Consider the following 21,197-nt stretch of genomic DNA (forward strand, 5'->3'; position numbering starts at 1 on the left):
TATTAATTTATAAAAACTTTATATGAATTAATTTACTATTAAAGTACTGGTTTAAAAACTGGGGATCCAAACCACCTCTGAATTATTGCACCTTTATGATCCACACATGATCCGCAATATAAAATATGATATACATAGTAGGAATACAGTCATTTTTGTAAGATTTTGCAATAATAAAAAAAAAGTATGTTTTATCACCATCTACCTTGACATATTCATGCAACGAGTTGCATTCATGAGGGATTATTATAATATGTATAATATATTATGTCAGGGAATGTGACACGATGAACCGGATAATCGTACGACGGTTCGTTTTGTGTGGAATTATAGATATCATATAGTAGTCACGGGTAGGTTAGGATAGAACATAGGGGTGGGCGTTCGATGAAAACGATAATGTTCGACGGCGACTACGACGACGACGACAAAACGCGTGTCTGGTGATTTAAATAATTACATTTCTAGCCATCACCACCACCGTGGGATTATTAATAATATTCCACGTCCGAGTGACGGGGGTTGGAGGTCGAGCAATAGCAGCTGCAGTTGTCTCGGTGTTTTAATGGTATTATTATTATTATTATTACTGTGGCGTGACGCCACGATGGTCATTTTCAGTACTCGCCCGCGGGGAGGCGCGCGCGAGATTTGACGTTGGCGGCGGGCGAGACTACACGACTGTCACCGTTACTACCGTTGCCGCCGCTTGTCCGTTCGTATCAGTCGTCGTTCATACGCCGCCGTAAAACGACCAGTTTTTCGGGGGGCGGGGTGACTCGCGCGTGTTCGTCGACGGACTCGTTATCCCCCGACCCGGACTGCATCACTAATGTGATATCGTGGATACGTACGAATCAACCTATTTAAAAAATATATATATTTCGCTTATCAATAATAATAATTGCCAAAGTTCGAGATCGTGTTTTTTCGGTATTTTTTAGCAAAAGAGTGTGCGTTTTGACGAGAGGTGAATAATAGAAAAAAAAATAGAACGACCTTGTCTCGTGATCGTCACAATAATAATACATAAACTTGGTATCATTGTTTAATATAAATATAGTGCTTCAATATGCGTCTACCGTCCATGGATGTACAGTTTGCGGTGATAGTCTCGTATAGTCGGGATCGGTAGTCTTGAGCCTTCTTGAGCGTTCAACCACGCCTCGGGTGAGTGATGCTCGATATTATATTATGATATTATTTTGTCGTCACGAAAACGCTATACCTGTTACTGGCACTTAAAGGTGCTTGTTTCTCACGTTTTTTTTTTTTTTGTTTTTAATTATTTATTATTTTATTGTTCTTCTTTTCAAATTTAACAACTGGTTTATTCTTCACTCTAGTTTTTAATGTTTCGAGTCGAACAAGTCTAATACAGCCACATTTTGTTCTAGAACGTTTTGAAAAAATTGACTCTATTGTAATGGTTTTAAAAAATAAGATTATAAAAACTGACCTCCTTAGCAAATATTATTTAAGACTATTTAGTTATAACTAATAACTAATAAGTATACTATATACTTCACTAATAGTTATTTCTCTCAGAGCATGAATTAAATGTATTCATCAATTATAGGAAGTATTGTTTTTAATATAGCTGTAATATATGATACAATATATGTACACTATAAATGTTACAAAATAAATAAATATTCATACTACGTCTAGTTTAAATACGTTTTCATATTATTTTATTATAAATATCAAAAACTATTTAACTTTTACAACGCGTTATAATTATTAAAATTATCGATTAAACTTTTGAATAACAACCTTGTTATAACTCTTTAAGTTATAAAATTACCATTTATATAAATGAACGTCACTTAGGTATTTAAAGAAATGATTGTTAAAAAATATTAGGGGTAAATAATATTATTCGGGATCAAACAGAAGAAAATAACAAAATAAATGTTTCTTTTTGTATCGAAGTACACTATTATTAATTTAACTTGTATTTCAATTAATTTTAATATAGTTCATTGAATAAAATTATTCATTATTTGTTATAAAAATTTCCATTCAAGAAGTTTTAAGTATTTAAAATTTTAAGAGTTTCACATATTATTTTTTGTTATCAAATATTTATATTATATTTTCTCTCTCAAGTTGCGTTAAATAAAATTACTATTTTTCAACTTCATATTCGTGTATCATTACTTTAACTTAGATAGTGTTTTAATGATTAATATAAAAATAATAAAAAATTATGTTATTATTTGTTAAGTTATTATTATCATAGAATTTATTTATAATTATTTATTATACTAGCTATTTGTTTATAATTAAAAAGTTTAAATAAATAAAATTGGTGATGTAGGAAAAATCTATCTCCTAACTTACACATTGTAAAAATATAATTTTGATTTGTTATTTAATATTATTTATTTTATAACTATATTTAAAACTAAAATTATTTTAAAATATCATATCAAAACATTTAATTTAGAAACAAGATTAAATACAACTTAAAATTTGTGATATTTAAAAATAAATACATGGTTTGTATTATGATAAGAATTGCGTCTATACCTACGTATATTGATTTTAGATTATAATGAAATTTGGAGGTGATTATTCAATTTTAATGATATGAAAACTTATACAACGTATTTCATACGATTAATATCATATATGATTCTTATTTCGTATTTATATAATATAAATTTAATAATGTACGTTAATATAATCCATGAATAATATTTATGATTTATTACAAATTCTTTAAATTTTTTTAATTTGTATTTGCAGGTTACTAATATAGAGTATAAAAATGTCCTCTTGAACATTAAAAAAGACATATTGTTGATATATTATACTAAACATATTAACTGAAATTATAAAACAAATTTAATTAAATTGAAGTATGATAAAATATAATTACTGAATTCGTATGTTTGAATAAATATATTTTATACGATTATGTAAAATACTTCAAGCTTATAAATGACTAAATATTACACTCAGAGATATTCACAAGACAATAATACAATTATTATTAATAAAATATTAAAACATTAACACGGCGTATTGGATATGCAATATTGATGCATTGGCGTGTAGGGGACCATGAATTACTATTTATAGTATAATAATATGTACATTGTAGGTACTATATTATAATATTGTACATCATAATACAATTGAAATAATAATAAGATAAAATTACTAAAATAACATTATTATGAAATGACATTTCCATTAACGATAAAAACATAATATTTTATGGTAAGGTATATCAAAAAATAATAAATATTATAAACTAGATGATTCATTTAAGTGTCTACACCCATTATTCCGAAAAGTTTTAACATGTTTGAAAATATTTATTCTCATTACTTAAAGTCATTTTAAAACAACATTTCAGAATAAAAAAATAATATCTATTATATTTTTTATCCATTGTAAATAAAAATTTTACATGCTATTATTTATTAAATAATCGCACTAATTAACTTAATTTATTTATTTTTATTAAATTTATGATACCGTTTCATTTTTATTTGGCATACTTATGTAAGATATGTTAGGCATTATATTCATATTTGCATTATCCTTGCTCCGTTTACTCATCTTAACTATAGATATTCTGGAATAAATATGATTAAAGAAACTAGTAATACAATTTTTATATCTTTATACAAATGTTGACTAAGAAAATCATTAATATTTGATTAAATTATAAAACGTATTTTTTTTTTTTTATGTTTCAATTATATATTATATGATTTTATGGCTTTAAAATTCTTATAATTTATAATATAATACTGTACCTTAACCAACAATTTTAGTTTTACTATTTATATTATTAATATATTATAATAATATGTTCATATAGGAAAACCATACTTTTTTTACGTTGTTTAAGGTGTGTAAAAGTTTTGTATAAAAAGTACTATGCCGTCAAATATACAGCAAGTTTAAAAAAGTTCAGTTAGTGTACAAAAGTTTTACCAAAAAAATTTAAAATACACGATGATTTTTTTAAAGTAAACAATAATTAACTCGAAAAGTATTTGAAGTTTGTAAATTTTTTTTGTATTATTTAAATTTTAAGTCATTAATGAATAACATCATATTTTTGACTGTTATTTGTTAAGTTTTTTGTTGTTTTGAATATTTTAACTTGAATTTTAATTTTATAATTTATAATGAATTCAAATAATGTAAAAAAAGTATTGTTAAAACGTTATATTTTTCAAGATAACGTTTTTTAGTGGTAATTGTTAAGATAATCACTCCGTATATAATGTTCGAACATAAAATACATTTATTTTTGATAAAAAATAATATACCTACCGTAGTTTCACTAGCGTGTAAAATATTGATTTATGGTGTCGTCGTTATTCATTAGAAAACTTTTGATAAAATTAACATTTTGTACTATACATTGTCACATTTTCAGCTTTTATAATTATCTGTACCGAAACATAAATAACTTTGATACATGTAACTTAAGAATATGTATACTGCAGTTAAAAAGTTATTCATTTTGACTTCAAAACAATATTGTATTGACGTATTTCATATGACTATTACGATTTAAATGCGAAACGTGGATATTATATTACATTGTATGCATGTTGATAGCCTGTTAGGTGGGTTGTATAAAAAAAATCATGTTTGAGTTATAAAACCTACTATCAGTTTTGAAAATATGTTAATTGTTCGTTTTTGTTAAGTTCTTTAATATAAGCTTAGGTATTGTTGTTTTGATTTCGATGATAATAATATAATTTAATAATCAAACACATTACACAGTTACATGATTCTCATACATCAAATTTTATGCACAGAATTATTCCGTACTCGGGTAGTTATTCATTTTATAATTATATGAGAACAGAGCTTTGAAGACGTATTTTGTATAAGTTTGTGAGATAAAGACAATATGGTTTATATAATACATTCCTTAGAATTTTCTCGATTATAATATAGATCTTACCATAGACAGAGTTTCGTCGCAAAATGTGTACCTATACCTATACATACACAATTACTTCCGAGGATACGGATTTTAGACGTGCGTTTTTCTCGAGACTCCGGATCAATAATGTACATAAATAAATACGATTCTGAAAGATTATAAATCGTCATCATACGGATCAAGATGATGGAGATAAAGCATAGCGTACGACGGACATACTTATTTCTTGTATAGCTTTAAAAAATGTTAAATCCCCGATGTGCGGTAGTTCCGGAAACCAGCCCGTTACCACACTCCTCTTAATCACATCACTGATGCGAACTCGTTGTGGGCAGAATTTTAGGGATTTATCGAAATGATATATTGACTTAAGTGAATACAAATGCAAAATCATTATTTCTCATTCTCGCGTGCGTTTGGGGATTTGTGGTCAAAGTACAACGTAAATAAAAAACAAGTACAACAATCTGCATACACCTTTACATATACAGATGTATATGTACGTCATCGCCAAGATAGGAGGTTACTTACCCATCTACATGCAAACGCATTCAAACGTTCATTCTTAGTGTTTGTTTTTATTTTATTTGTGTTTTGCCCACGAAGGGTGTTATAATTTTGTATTGCGTTTCCACCCGTTCCACGACCAGAATATTATATACAATAAATAAAACGGCAGTGGATATATCATAGTGGATACAGTACGTGTTATTCGTAGACGCTACGGTGCTTTAGTAGTGTAAACGTAAAATAAATGACAACTACTCGTGGGTTACACACTATTTGTGTTAAATCGGTAATATATTGTACCAGAATCCCGACCTGTAGTAGTATGCATTATACTTTAATCGAAATCGATTGTGCATTTCAGTATTCATTATTTCTTGTGTATATTAAATACTATAAACTGTATTTTCTATAAACCCATTAACAAGCATATAATAATTAAATCACATCAAATACATAATTTTTCAAGTATCGTTCTTAATCTAAAAACGTAATTACAATTATTGCTGAGTATTATTTGAAGATATAACAATTTATTGTCTAGTAAATTACGTATAATTATTTGTTAACTATGATGATTAAATTGCAATGTTTATTTTAAATTATAAAATGATATAATGTTAAAGCATACATCTGTATGATAAATACGATTAAAAAAAATACATGAAAAACTAGTACATTTCAAGAATATTAACAAATATATGAAAATCTGCTTTTTAGAAAAAATAATATTACCTGTATTATGTTTGTATAATTTTTTTTAAAACTTCTCGATTTTTACATACGAAATGCATCATTTATTTCCTAATAAATGTATACAATATTACTTTTTAATTATGGTTTTTTTCCTGAGTGTTTGTTAAAAATGGTATGAAAGTTTTATGTTGTGTAGACAGATTTTTTTTTTTTTTTAATGATAACTACTGTTAATTTTACGCTGCAAGTTATTAACTACGTAATCTTTCTGAAAACCTTTATGCGTCTAAATCAACAAAATATATTGATGTTGAATGATTTTTTTTGTTTTAGTCATTAATATAATAATGTAATACAATATTTCATACCTTTTAATAATCATACGTCATAATTTCAATTATATGCATATGTTTTTTAATTGATTTCCAATATAGACATTAATATTATTAAGCTATATACTGCAAGATAAGCTTAGGTTAGGTTTTTTAATATATTTTATTTATTTTTTGTTTTATTCACAAGTTCCGTAGGTAATAATTAAGCAGATAAATCGTATTATATAAAGCATGTACTCGGTACGCATTTAAGCCGTAAACTAGTTCCCGCCGAAAAACCATTTAATAATACAGTCGATAAATAAATCATAAAAAAGTTTCTTTTTCATAACTGCTAAATGGTCAGTTTGATATTAAAAAGGGTTTTAAAATAACAATGAAAAAAAAGTTTTTTATAAACAATATCACAATGATGAAGTACCAGAGATGCATGATATAATAATATTAATATATTGGCAAATCATTATGTATGTAACCAACAATTCAATGACATTATTCTGTAAAACAGTATACTTAACAATTAAAATAAGAATATTAATATTATTTATATTATTATGTTTACAAAAGATTTCTTTGAAAAAATTTGATATAATAATAAATATATATTGAAAATAATTAGGTACGGGGATGAAACCAAATTTTTAACCAATTAAAATTTGAGCGAAGTCCTGCAAACGAGTTTTTTGAGTAGAAACAATTTTTCATCCACGGAAATATCTTTTGGATGAATCGCATACAAGGTGACAAAATTATACGGTCTGTTGATTGTTGATGTCTATATCACTATAACGACGATTTTTTTGAGAAACGAAATATGACTATCATTCTTCGTTTTACTTTCTTTTTTTATTACTTCAGTATAACCTAACCAAACAATACTCTAAATTATTTCTGAGCTACTCAACCTTTATAATACACGAATATAGTGCATTATTATTTTGGAAGACAAAAATCATTCTTTGCCATCGTTGTGTATTATATCATTATAGCCCAGTGGAACACATAGTTGTTAAAACTCCAGAGACTCGTCGTCGAAACGTCCTAATTATCACCATTAATTATGATCAATCCGAATTAGTGTTTTTGTACAGGTGTGATTGTTCTCGACTATTTTTGTTGAATATACTATACATACTGTAGTGGCATGCGTGTTTATTGAGATACGAACGCGTACCTACATGGTTTTTGAACAAATTATTGTGAGCAGTATTAATAATTTAATAGGTTTTGAAAATTATTATTCTGCTTGCGTTATACTGCTGGTGGTGATTTGATAGGAAATCGACAACGTATAATTAATAATAATTACGATAATTTTATTCCGAGTATTTGAAAACATGATACAACGCAGTAATAATATATATTTATATAGTTTTTTACTTAAAGAACATAATACATTCAAAACTTTTATTATTTTTTTTATCGTAGTCAATGTTGCATTTATTATTTATAATATTACGTGAGTACATGTGCGAAATCAATGTTTACATACCATAGGTATAACAATAATAAAATGATAGACGCGGTAGAGTTGTTGTAAGCAAAAAAGTGTACAAAAAAATATACATATATACCTCTTATAAACACAATACCTATATTATCCAGTTAGATTAATAATTTAATAATATAATATATAACTTGTACCTAATACGTGGTTTTCGTAACTATTTGTACAATTGTGTTCAATAACACGTACGCCTGACATCGCGATCGCTTTAATGCATAATAATTTCTTATACACTTATATAATGTGTGTGCTATATGCCACTGTATCGTATGAATAATAATATTATTGTTCCGTGTTCACGTATAAATTACTAATTATCTAAATGATTTAGATCCTAAGCGGAACAACAAACGTTAACTATTTATTTTACGACAATGTGTTTTCGATTTAATTGTATGCTTGTCATTGTTTTTAATGCAGTAAGACATTTAAAATCTTAAATTTCATGAACGTTTTTTGATAGGAAATTAAAAATAGTTGGTACTCTGTGGACCATGGAGTAAATATTTATCTGTGCTTTTTTTAATAGTTAAGAAAAAAAAAATTACGAAAAACTGGTTAAAGTTTACGAAACATACATTTTTGATAGAAATGATATCAGCCTTAGATTATAATTTAAAATGAATAATGATTGTAGATACTTGAAATGTTTCACTAAATGATAATATTAATAATATATTAGAACTTTATGTATAATAATATGTATATTGTATAATATTCAAAATATTTTTGATCTATTTATAGTTATCTTAAAAGTTTTTTTTATAAACATTTGAGCATTTATTATGTTTTATCAAGCAGCTTGACTATTCAATACAAGAGTTTTATAAACATCTTTACACATAAATCAAAAATGCAGAATTTTTTATAAAAAAATATATAAAGTTTAAATTTTAAAATAAAAGTAACGAAATAGTAACGATCTTAGTTATTTCATTGTAATTCAAAAAAAAAAAAAAAAATGTGTAGGAACCTAAAACTTTTCACAATTAGGCATTTACATATTATTATTATTTACTACACATAATACAATTATAAATAATTTTTATTAATCTTAGACAATTTATACCATAAGCCTATTTACACCATAGTATGGTATGTCAGTTTGAAATTAAAAGTTTATGAGAATAATAATAAATAATTATATATGATAAATATTAATATTATAAATGCGCAGTTTTTAAAAAAAATAAATTCGATTCATATTACTCATACCTAAAAATATAAATAAATTATAAAATATTCCAAGAAATAAAATCTGATTCATTGTTTCCACTTAAAATCGTTTTATTATTTAATAAGGAACAAATGTATTACACTGATTAATAAAATGACAAGGTACACTCGATACCAACTTAAAACAACAATGTGACTTACTCAATTTGTTTTTGCATTTTTATTTATGGTTTATTCGTTATTTCGTATGTTATAATATTTTATTAACTCATATTTTGTGTTCAAAAAGAGAATAGTATAATATTTATCTGTAGTAAATAAAACAATGTACATAATGCAAAATGTAGTTACGAAAATTATAATTCATTATTTTTCATATTTGACTAAAAAAAAAAAACAGAAAAATGCAATAATGTTTCATTATTCTAGTGAACACGTAAAATGGGTCGATAATCAATGATTAGTGATTACAAACAATGATTTTCATCTACGATGACAATTCGCATACATAAATTCACATTAAAAATTGGTAATTATGAGTAAACATTTATACATCAATACGTGCGTCGAATAATGATAATAAAATCAGAAAAAATTATTCGAATTTTTGATTTTCTAAGAGTTTAAATTCACGTATGGTATAAATCATTTTTTTTTTAAAGTAGGTAAATACATTTATATATATTAGGTTATAGTATTTAAGTAACTAATAATTCCCTAGCAATACAATTTTTTTTTAATTTTATGACACTTTAATACACTTCTTACTTAAATCTAAACATGTCTACTGGTGCCCCATATTTTGTCATTTTATATGACGATTGATTACTTTTAAGAAAGTTGTGTTAAATTTGTTTTTCATTCAAATCGTTTAGATTTCGCCTAAAGTTTTTATTTCAATAGGTTTCATATTTTTTCAATGTATAAACATTATAAGTTGTTTTTGACTTAAAATGAACTAAGAACATTTTTGTTTTCTGAAAAATAGGAAAAAGTTATTCACTATTTTTTTTTTTTTTTTTATCTCTTCTGGTTATATTTCATATACTAATATTAACTTTTAACGTGAGACTATAATAAATGATCAAGAAGAATAAATTTAGATATTTCTTTAAAAAAATTAATTTTTTTAAAAATAATTATTACGTTAGGTAGCGATAAAATATGAAACTACGGAACTACCCAATAAATAACCAAAGCATAAAATGCATTCGGTATACTATTTTAAAAATAATATAAATATAAAGAATACATTTAATATATATATAATTACATCTAATTTTGATTTATTTTTCCAAACAGAATTCACTTTAATAAAGATATATTGTTTGATGCTATATACGATAACAACAATAATAATATTGTAATAAACTATTAATCATACCATCTTCATTTTTTATTTGTTATATTATGTTAATATTTTGTATAATAATATCAGGTAATATAGTTTCATCAAATAACAAGAAATTTCAACAATTTTTATATCTCGAAAAATCAATTCATATTATATTCATTTTAACATATGCCATATTACAATATTATAGCTCTCAAATACGAGTACCTACGTGTTGTACTACACAAATGTATTGAAAAACGAATAATTGTTTTATTATTTTTGCAATAGCAAAAATAAAAACATAATATTATAACGTTATTTTATAGTTATATTATATTTTAAATAGCTTTCCCATCCACGAATTGGTAATATATAAGCTATGAAATATCATTGGTTATGATATGTCAATGTAATAATATTTAATCACTTTTATTAAGTTATTACAAACGTTTATATTGTCTGATTTTGTAATAATATTGTCGGGATAAATGTTTAATATACTGACTAATGATAGATTTACTAATCGTTAAGACTTTAAGAGGACGTAACAGGCACGTCACGTCTTGTCTCCATTTTTCAAACATAAACATTGAAAACTTAACATTTACAATAATCCATTTTACACTGTTTATTTTTTTAAATAGAGTAAACCACCCAATTATAAGAACGTAAAACCAGAGTATTTTTGTGATCTGTGAATATTTTAATTATGTAGCAAAATAAAACCTTTTAAAATTGTAAATTCATTTTAAGTTTTAAAACTTTCATAATTCATTTAAAAAATAAAATATCAATAAATGTCTTTAAGGTTCTTTAGAATCAAGATCGTAGTTTCGATTAGAAATTGAACAACAAGCCAATTTACTAAATTTTATATTTTGTACGTAAAAATATGAAGAAAACACATACAGAAATTGTATCTTCTTAACACAGCCAAGTGGTATAAATAATATATTATATTATAAAATGATATTCAGCTTTTTCTTATATAGTATACATACAGTTTAAGTGTTTATTGTTCTGAATAAGTTTCGACAAAGTGATAACTTTAACCCAGAAGCAATAAGGTTTACATTATGTTATAAATATCAATTATAAATCAATATAAGTTCATATTATGGTATATATTCGTTGTGTATACGGTACAATCTTACCTTTTGTTATTTATCTTACTTTATTGTATGTTTTTTTTTTTATAATAAAACGAAACGTTATTGAAATATGTTGTACATTGTACATACATGGGGGTTTACAAATATAAATATTTTGCAGATGTTATACTAATATAAAATTATACTATACCATATTTAATAACCTTTCATAATGTTTCATATTAAATTTCTCTTCAAAATATATATTTTTAATAACGCGCATTATAAAAACCGATGTGACTATGTTATGAGATCTTGATTAGTAACATTCAATAAACCGTAGTAATATAGTATCTACGATGGATATGCCAAAAAGTTTTTTTTTTTTTTTAAATCTATTTACAGGCTAGAGAAAGGTTTTATTTTAATATGAATAAGAATAACTAATACTTATATATAGGTAATACTCAGAAAATAGAATAATCTTATTATACTTGAAACGAAATGCTGAAGGTATTCAAATGCTTTAATAAGTATAGTGAAAAGTATGATGATTATTTGAAATAATGTAAATAAATATTAAATAGGTATTTTTCAATATTATAACTAACCAATTTGTTGTTCTATATAAGCAATAATATTAAACTAATTTGTTTTTGTTGCATATATGTAATAAACTAAAATTAAAAAAAAAAATTATCATATCATTAGCAAAAAAATGTTAATAACACTACAAACCATATTATTATTAGTATCAGTAACTATTGAAAACTTTAAAACGTTAAAAAAAAACTGTTAATAATGACATACATAAAAAAATAAAAATATGATATTGAGTAATAATTATAATATTTATATATACTATTCATTAAAATTTTGTTTATTTATGTTTTAATGACATTTCGTAGGATGATATTTTTGAAATTTAACAATTTAATGAAAATTATTTTAAAACTATTTAACCAAATATTATTTAAAAAATATGAACTAAATAAATCAAGTTTATATAATATATAAATATATACATGTATAATATAAAGTATTTTTTAATATTATTTACTAAAATCATGTAATCTACTAAAATTCTGAACAAGATGTGGATACTTTTTTATTGAATAAGTTAGTATGTTATAATTATTACATAAAATAATTATAAAGTAAATTTAAATGTGATGATATAATAAAATTACGTTTAAAGAGTAGCGTATGTAAACACACTCTTTATATATTGTGTGTTTTTATTTTTAAATTTAAATTGCTCGTAAAAAAAATTCACGAGTAGGTAAAGCTGTTTAAATTAATTGGAATGCTATAACATATATAATTTCTATAATTTTACATTATTTTAAAATGGAAATTATTCTTACACTATACTAAAAGTCATAAATAATATAATATTTTATTGTTGTACATAATCAAAAACAATGAAAACTTTTATAGTTAAAAATTTAAAATTTAACTGACGTTAAAGGTGTTTCATACATAGTTGAACTTAGTAAAATTAAAGTTCTATTGAAATTTTAAGATTTAAACAATATAAATATTGGGCACATAATATTATATTACTTTTTTGTTTTTAATTAATACCAAAAAGATTTATGGTTTTCACTTAGAAAAACGTGTGTGAAGTTATCTTAGAGTTATTTTAGTTAACAAATATTTTTAAGGATAATTCACATTAGAAGTTTTATGAAGTATGGTACATATTATATTTAATTTCAGTTGCATCATATAATTATAAATAGTAAAATTTTCTTTATATCTGATGAAAATTTAATAAATAATAAATAGCTTTTGAAAATAGTTTTGTGGTTGTAACGACCTAACCTATGTTCTTACGGACATATTTTCAAAATGTTTCAAAGGCTATTCACAGTTTTTTCTTCTAATATGGTCGATAAAAATAACATTGAGAGAATACTTCACTAAACTACCAACAATACTCAATTTTCAACCGATCAATAATAGGTACTTGAAACTTTTAGAACCCGTTGTTCCAATTGCCAGAAAATGACCTTATATAGATACTAAGATATAATTTATTTTTAAGCCAATACGATGCTATCACATCATTTAAAAATAAAATGTATATAATTTGGCTAAATTATCAATATTGTAAGTATAAGATAAATATTTATTATTTATTCTAAATGTTTAACTAAACATTTTATTACGATTTATTTATTAATTAAATATATATATATATATATACATATAGTCGTTAAGATATAATGCTTGTATCGACTGTTTTAAGAATCATCAAATTTTTGCCCTTCTACAGATTAAAATAATTTTAAAAAATTTGCAGAGTACATATATTATATATTTTTCAAAAAAAAAAAAAAATGCCCACTGTTGTATAATTCACCATTTTTCCTCTTCTCGAATTTTTATTGGATTTCCTTTTTGTTTCTAGGACCATTTCTTTGCCACATTTTCCTTGTATTATTTGTCTTTCACCATAAGTGGTTTATACAGACTGTAGGATTAATGGCAATTGTTTGTTTGTTTTGTTTTTTTTTGTTTTGTTTAGTGAAAAAGAGATATTTTATGTTTAATACGACAAGGCACACTTCTAATAAGCTAATCTAAGTAATCTATTTGAAGACCAACTCAACATGTGAAACATTAAAGGTTTTTTATCACTTGTATATGTATATAAAAACCAAAATAGATAAAATCCAATCCAAGCAGCAGGTACACATTTTTGTTATAATTACTGGGTTAAATGGTTAAATTATAGCGTTATATACTATAAAACCATACAAACATTTTTTAAATTAGAAAATCTAAAAGAATACCTTATAAATAAATTAAAATTTTTAATTCATATTTTATTACCTGGTATAATTATCTAGTTCAAAATTGGTTAACATCACTATATTATTACATAACATTATATTGTTATATGAACTAAAATACTTGAAACCCCTGGAGTTTTTAAAACTGAAATTTATAATTTATAAATTCAAATTATGCCGATACATTTTATAATGCATTTAATATAATGATAATGATCATATTAATGTTTTGACAAAAAAAAAATGGTTCAACAATTTTAGAAACGTTATTATTCTAATATGTTAAATTTTAAATAGTCAATTATTATTATAATCAAAAGAACTAAATAGGAAATGTTGCATTTCCGGATTGTTTGTGTTAACACACAGTTTTCAATTAACGTGACTTTTGAATTTAATGTTGTGGTATAACGATGAATAATATATATAATGTATAAAATGAAAAGATTCGATATCAATTAATATTTAACTTTATTGATATATTTTATTTATTATATTATTGATGACTGATTTTATAACACGAAGTAGCTCACGTTTAGTGAACTTTTTGGCTTTTGATCATTTAGTCGGGACAACTGCGCGTGGTGTGCCATACAGATTGGTATTTTTGTCGAAGTTTGTTTAGTAAATTGCTATCCAATTGAACGCGACTTGAGTTCACCGTTTATTTATATAAAAATATAATACATACAAATATGCAAATATGACGATTTTTACGACGATGTAACATACAATATAAAGACCATCTCGAGAACGAATTAAATTACATATTTCAGCAGCGCGCCGAGATCGTATATAATATCGAACAGCCCCGTCGACACGTGCCACACGATTTGTCAACGTCTCCCACAAGTATATACATATAATAATATGTTATGTAAAAAAATATTATATTCAGGTAGTTTTGGAGTTTTGCTGTAATGTACCGCATCGTATAGAGCGGCAATAATGAATGTTTTTTTCATTTTTTTTTTTTAACCGCAACGTGTAAAAAACGTACGAATTGAAAAACGTTGTATTGAATGATGGTTTGTAAATGTCACAACCATGACGGTACATGATCCATATTAACGCTGTGATGAGCACCTACAGGATAATGTATCGTAGATGTTCAATTAAAACAGTTGCAAAGAAGTCACATTTTCCGGGAGATCAGCCATAGGAGATTTAATTTTGAACGGTTACTACAATTTTCATTGCATAAATTAATATTTAGTACAGCATTATAGAAGCTTAAAATAAATTTCTAAAATTGTTGATTAAAAACGTGATTATTACTAAAATTGTGACTAGACAGATGCGCGAACGCGTACACCATTATTATTTAATACTCTAGAGCCGGATAGTCCTCGATTCATATCGTAGGTATGCCTGCCGGGCACGTAGCTAGTCGAATTGTAAATGCTTTTAGCAATTTTGTATCGAATTATTCTCAAATGATTTAGAAATAATCATTCCACCGACACAGTTACACAATAATATTATACTCAACAATTGAGTTATGGTTACCTTTCTTTAAAGTTTAGGACTTTAAATTATTCGCGGTTTTTAATATTATCAAATAATTATATGTTTTTATAGTAATTTGTGGTAAATGAATCATTGTATCGAGGTTTTTGATCAGATAACTTAAGTTTCTAAATGTCAGATCGTTACAGAAGTACTATTCCAGTTATCCGAGCGTGTATAATTTCGTTGTTTATCACCTGCGAATTTCACGCATTGTCGAACATAAGAACATATTATATCGGTGAATTGTCTGAAGAAAATCTGTCAAAATGTACTGACGTAATCAGGAACCCTGAAACAAGGGAGTAGTGTGAAGGTAGTCGAAGTGTTAACTGTTAGGCTTTAGCTTCGTGGCTTTGTTACTTTTATTAATAGTGATAAATCAGATTTTTTTTTTGAGGTTAACGTTTTAACCTATAGTTTTACCTAAAATTATCGACATTCCGATAGACAAGAATATTCCATATTTTATTATTAAACAAGTACAAAATATTGAGATATGTTTTTTCTTTAAACGTATTTAATTCTTAATAAATTAATTTTATTAGATGAATATCGTTCACTTTCTTCTCTACAGCAAACAAAAGTCTTCTGGTGTGGCAAAACGAGCACCGAACGGAATTTACCGACTATAATTATTTCAAAGTCTCGGCATCGGTACTCACTTGCACAAACCAATGCGGGTGGTCTACTTATACCTATATAATATTTATGTAATATATAATTGTGTAAAAACGGTTGGGTAAAATGCATTTATACATCGTCGGTTTAAAACAATATATTTTATAATTATTACATCATGTTTAGAAATAGAAAAGACAAAGGGTGTGTTTACTCGATGTATTTCTCTCAGACAGAGGCGGGTTGCATTGTCCTTTGACCAGCATTACTAAAATTATTCTCGGTTACCCACAAAGAATATAACCGTCATGCTTAAAAACGATTTACTTCAATTGCTTTAAAACTGGCGAGTAATTCGATAACTACACGTGAGATTTTACGAAGGCTGACTCGTATCTGATTAATAATAATAATTAAACTGCGATTCCAATCGTACCCAGTGAGATATTACAATATTTCCATGCAAACAGATCTTATAAAACTTTTTTTTATTTTTCATTGTAATATTCTTAATAAGTGATTTTTTTTTTTGAGAGAGAGAGTTAATTTATTAATAACCAATCATCTAAATTATATGATGCCCAATTACGATAGCTATAGTAGTACCTATTAAAAATTGTCTAGCATGATAATTTAACATAATTTTTGAGTTTTCATAATATTATTTTAATTGCAGTCAGATTTAAATTTTTGACTGTAATGACGACAAAACTTATTATTCTGTTCCAATTGTTTTACAAAAATACCTTCTTGATTATTTCTGAAACCTCGCTAAATTAAAGAAAACCTATTTAAAGTTTGAATAATGTATACTAGTATGAACTATGAACTAAACGAGAATCAGTGTAAAATTATTATTTTTCTATTTATAACTTAATATTCTGTATTGCCTATAATATTTTTTTTACATAAAATATCTTATAAATATTATTTATTTTTTATTTTTATCATTTAAGCTTATAAATTTATTGTTAATGCTGGATCGAAGATAAAAAAAATTTCTATTTTAAATTCATTTATACATTGTTTATTATTGTAGGTTCTTTTTATGACTTTTTTGAGGCTCAAATACCTCAAAAATTATTACGAATATTATAATTTAAAATAACTCTATTAAAAAATTTAAATTATAATATTATTTGACAGCTTGCAAGTTGGTGTGGAAATCAAGTATCTGCAAGTATCTGTTTATATCAGCTTTACGTAAGTACTCTCCTTGTGTATTTTTTCTTTATTTACATATTATACTATCATAATAATCAATGTTTAATTCTTAAATATGTTATAAAAATGTATGACAATATTAAATAATTATATATATAATTTAAATTGTAAGAACGTCTTATTATCCAATGATTGTAAATCATATTAGTCACAATAAATTATGTAACTACAACTGTATTTTAATACTAAGTAATATTTAAGTGATACTTCACCAATCTACTACTGTTCAATTATTAACACTCCACATACGCCAAATTAAAAAAAATATGAATTATTTTATTATTGCCAGTTAGGTGTTATACCTAATGTACTAACTAAAAATAAATAAATATATATATACACATATTATACTTAAAAAAGAAACTAAACGTTAGTTAATATTTTACAGTATAATTTTGCATTGTTAATCACACAGTAATAAATTGTTACATCTACAGATAACTGTGTTCTGTGTTTATGTTAATTTATAATAGAAAAGAATTAAACGCTCTATACTTGTCTTAATCTATTTTGTAAAAAGATTTAATATTTTATGGATATTAAAAAAGTTCCGGAAAGAAAATGACAGTGATATAACTCTATACTATTAAAATTGTATTAAAATAATCATAATGTTATATTAATATGTTTTAATTAAAAACATAAAATTAGATATGTGTTTTAAACCAAAATGTATACTAAGCTCAAAATGCAATGTAAACAACTCAACAATTTTAATTTATAATAGTTTTTTATATATTTTAACTTAATTTTGTACATTTAATATTGAACACACTTATTTTTTAATGATTTATAATGTCATCGATATACTATTCGTTATTTTCTGAATAAATCGCGTCATTTAAAATAAACTTTAATTTCATTTTTAGTATCTGCTATGAGTTATAATCATAGTGTATACAATATGTATAATCTTATTATTTCTTGAGTACAACTACAATAACTAATTTTATTATTGAAATAATAGTAGTATTATTATTAGAAAATTATTCTAGCCAGCGATCTTTGTCAAATATACATTCAAAATATGATATCACGTATTATTATTGTATTGTAATTTTTAAAGCGGATTTTACACAAAAGAGGTAGACATTTTTTTTTGGGTAGGCCCGATATTTTGATGGAATAAGGACTATCAATGAATATTTTTATTAAATAAAAAACATGATATAAAACATTCATTTTTGAAGAAAATTGGGTAGGCCTGGGCCTACCAGGTCTACCTGCTGGCTACGTCACTGAAAATAGGTTGGCTGTAGACCAAATATTTATTTTTAGACAACTGTACTAAAAGATAAAGGAGTTTGATAAACAGACTACATTGACTATTAACTATATAATAGGTTATATTATATAAGTAACATACATATAAGTTCAACCTAATGAGTGAGTTAAATATTTAGGTTCAATATTTCACCAAAGAAACGAAGAGAATCGGTTGAAATAAAAGCAAGACTACAAGCTGGGAATAAATGTTACAACAGATGAACTAAATTATTAAAAACAAGAATAATATTGAATAATTTAGTTCAACATAATCCAAGATGACTTGTAAAATAGAAAGATACCTTTGTGACGTCCGAGAAAAATATAGGAAAATCAAAAGAGTGATGTGAATAATTAAACTTTCTTAGTTACATTTTATTATGAAAAACGTGCTCAGTGAATTCACAATGCTGCGTATTTAAAATTATTATCATTTTCATACTGTGTTGTGTATTTTAATTTCAGTAAAATACTATAATATAATTGATAAAAACAATTTAAAAAAATACATTAATAAGCATCAATTGTCATATTATTGCAACACAATACAATTTTTATTATACAATAAGTATTATTTTATTAAAAATTTAATTAAAAAAAAAAAAAAAATTGATTTATATTTCTCATCGCGGTCAATGCAGTGACGGGTACAGCTAGTATAATACAGCTAATAAAATATATTTACTGTTGTAGAAATTATGTTTAGTGTAGGAATCGATCAAAAAAATAAAATAAATAGAAACTATTATGAATGCATTTTTCTAAGACAAGTCATAGATACTTTAGATGCGATCGATGGTCTATGGAAATTTTGATTTTATCCTTAAAGAAGGTTTTTATTTATATATAATAATATGTATAATCATTGCATGTATATCTCGATATCCTAAATAATTGAATATTCTGAAAAACATAGAGTCTGATGTCTGAATGTCAAGATAATAATTTGTTTTGTTCTGAATAATAAATTATAGTATATTATTAGTAGGTATATAGGAAATAATATAATAAACTAAACTTTGCATATTTTTTTTCGATTTCTAATAACAACTTATCACATTCTAGAATGAAAAAAAAATAAATATAGAAAATATTATGCGCCATGATTAATAATAAAATTATAATGAACAGTGTTTAGATTTTATAGCATTTGCTAATCATTATTATAGAATACAGATAAAAATATCATAGTGAACTATATTTATTTTATGCACCAAGAGATCTAAATAATATGGGATTGTATTTAGCTATTATTTGCTTAATTTATTGTAGTATTTTAGATTTTTAGTACTAAAATGTAAAATAGGTATATTGCTTTATTTTGTATTTTTCATAAATTATAAATATCGTTTATATTGAACAAAAAGTAATACTTATAAATACCTACATGAAATTTCCACATTTTCGTTTCATATCGGACGATATTAGTGATATCGAATATTATACATTTATAACTAAATTCTATTTTTGAATAGTTGCATAAAAAGAAGGTCGTTATAGCTATTTTTATAAATGTTTAAATTAGTAATTGATATGATCATATTATTATAGATATTAATTTTATAGACATAATAAACTTTCAGTGAAAGACAATAAAATTTAAAAATCTTGATTTACATTTATTTGTTTATTTATTTTTTTTTTGTCACTATTTTTGATGTTTTAGGACATATTATAACTCATAATTTAAAGTGGATTTTTTCATATAGTAGTGCATATTCCAGTAATTTTCAGTACTATAAAATCCGAATTCTGATAACTAACATAAAATAAATAGCAATATTATGAGACGTTATATTATATAACATATGTACCTATAGGCAATACGGAAAATTGTAATGTATAAACTACAATCATTATGATATTTAAAAGTATACAAAATTATTGTTGAAAATATTAACGTAATGTGTATCAAAATTATATAGCAATAAATATGCACAAAAAATATTGTATAACACATCACCAGTGTCCAGTATAATAAATAGCCTTGAATTCTATTAAATTAATATATGCGATGCAAATTGTAGGTTTTGAGTCTATTTGAAATAATTTATCTTAGTTAAAACGATACTAAAAAAAATTTTATTCTCTTATTAGATACTAATAATAATAATTACGATGTAATATTGTCTGAGGTTCTGGCAAAGATGACATGTCGTTAGCGAGTCCAACGGTAAAACAGATTATTAATTTCGCAG

At 24.5% G+C, this 21,197-nt stretch overlaps 1 protein-coding gene across 8 annotated transcripts in view; it reads left to right on the forward strand.

The window, feature by feature from the left end:
• The first annotated feature begins 681 nt into the window (after positions 1 to 681).
• Positions 682 to 21,197, forward strand: part of LOC114124090 (probable G-protein coupled receptor No18) — an 82,189-nt gene continuing 61,673 nt past the window's right edge. For 2 of the 8 annotated variants that reach the window (XM_027987263.2, XM_027987265.2), the window contains exons 1-2: positions 682 to 1,170; positions 17,656 to 17,712. The gene's annotated coding sequence lies outside the window, so the exon portion shown is untranslated. The remainder of the gene's footprint in view (positions 1,171 to 17,655; positions 17,713 to 21,197) is intronic. The other 6 variants (XM_050211012.1, XM_027987262.2, XM_027987266.2 and 3 more) reach the window with 3 other exon arrangements.

The sequence above is a fragment of the Aphis gossypii genome, chromosome 1 (genome assembly GCF_020184175.1).
Source record: "Aphis gossypii isolate Hap1 chromosome 1, ASM2018417v2, whole genome shotgun sequence".
Lineage (NCBI taxonomy): Eukaryota > Metazoa > Arthropoda > Insecta > Hemiptera > Aphididae > Aphis > Aphis gossypii.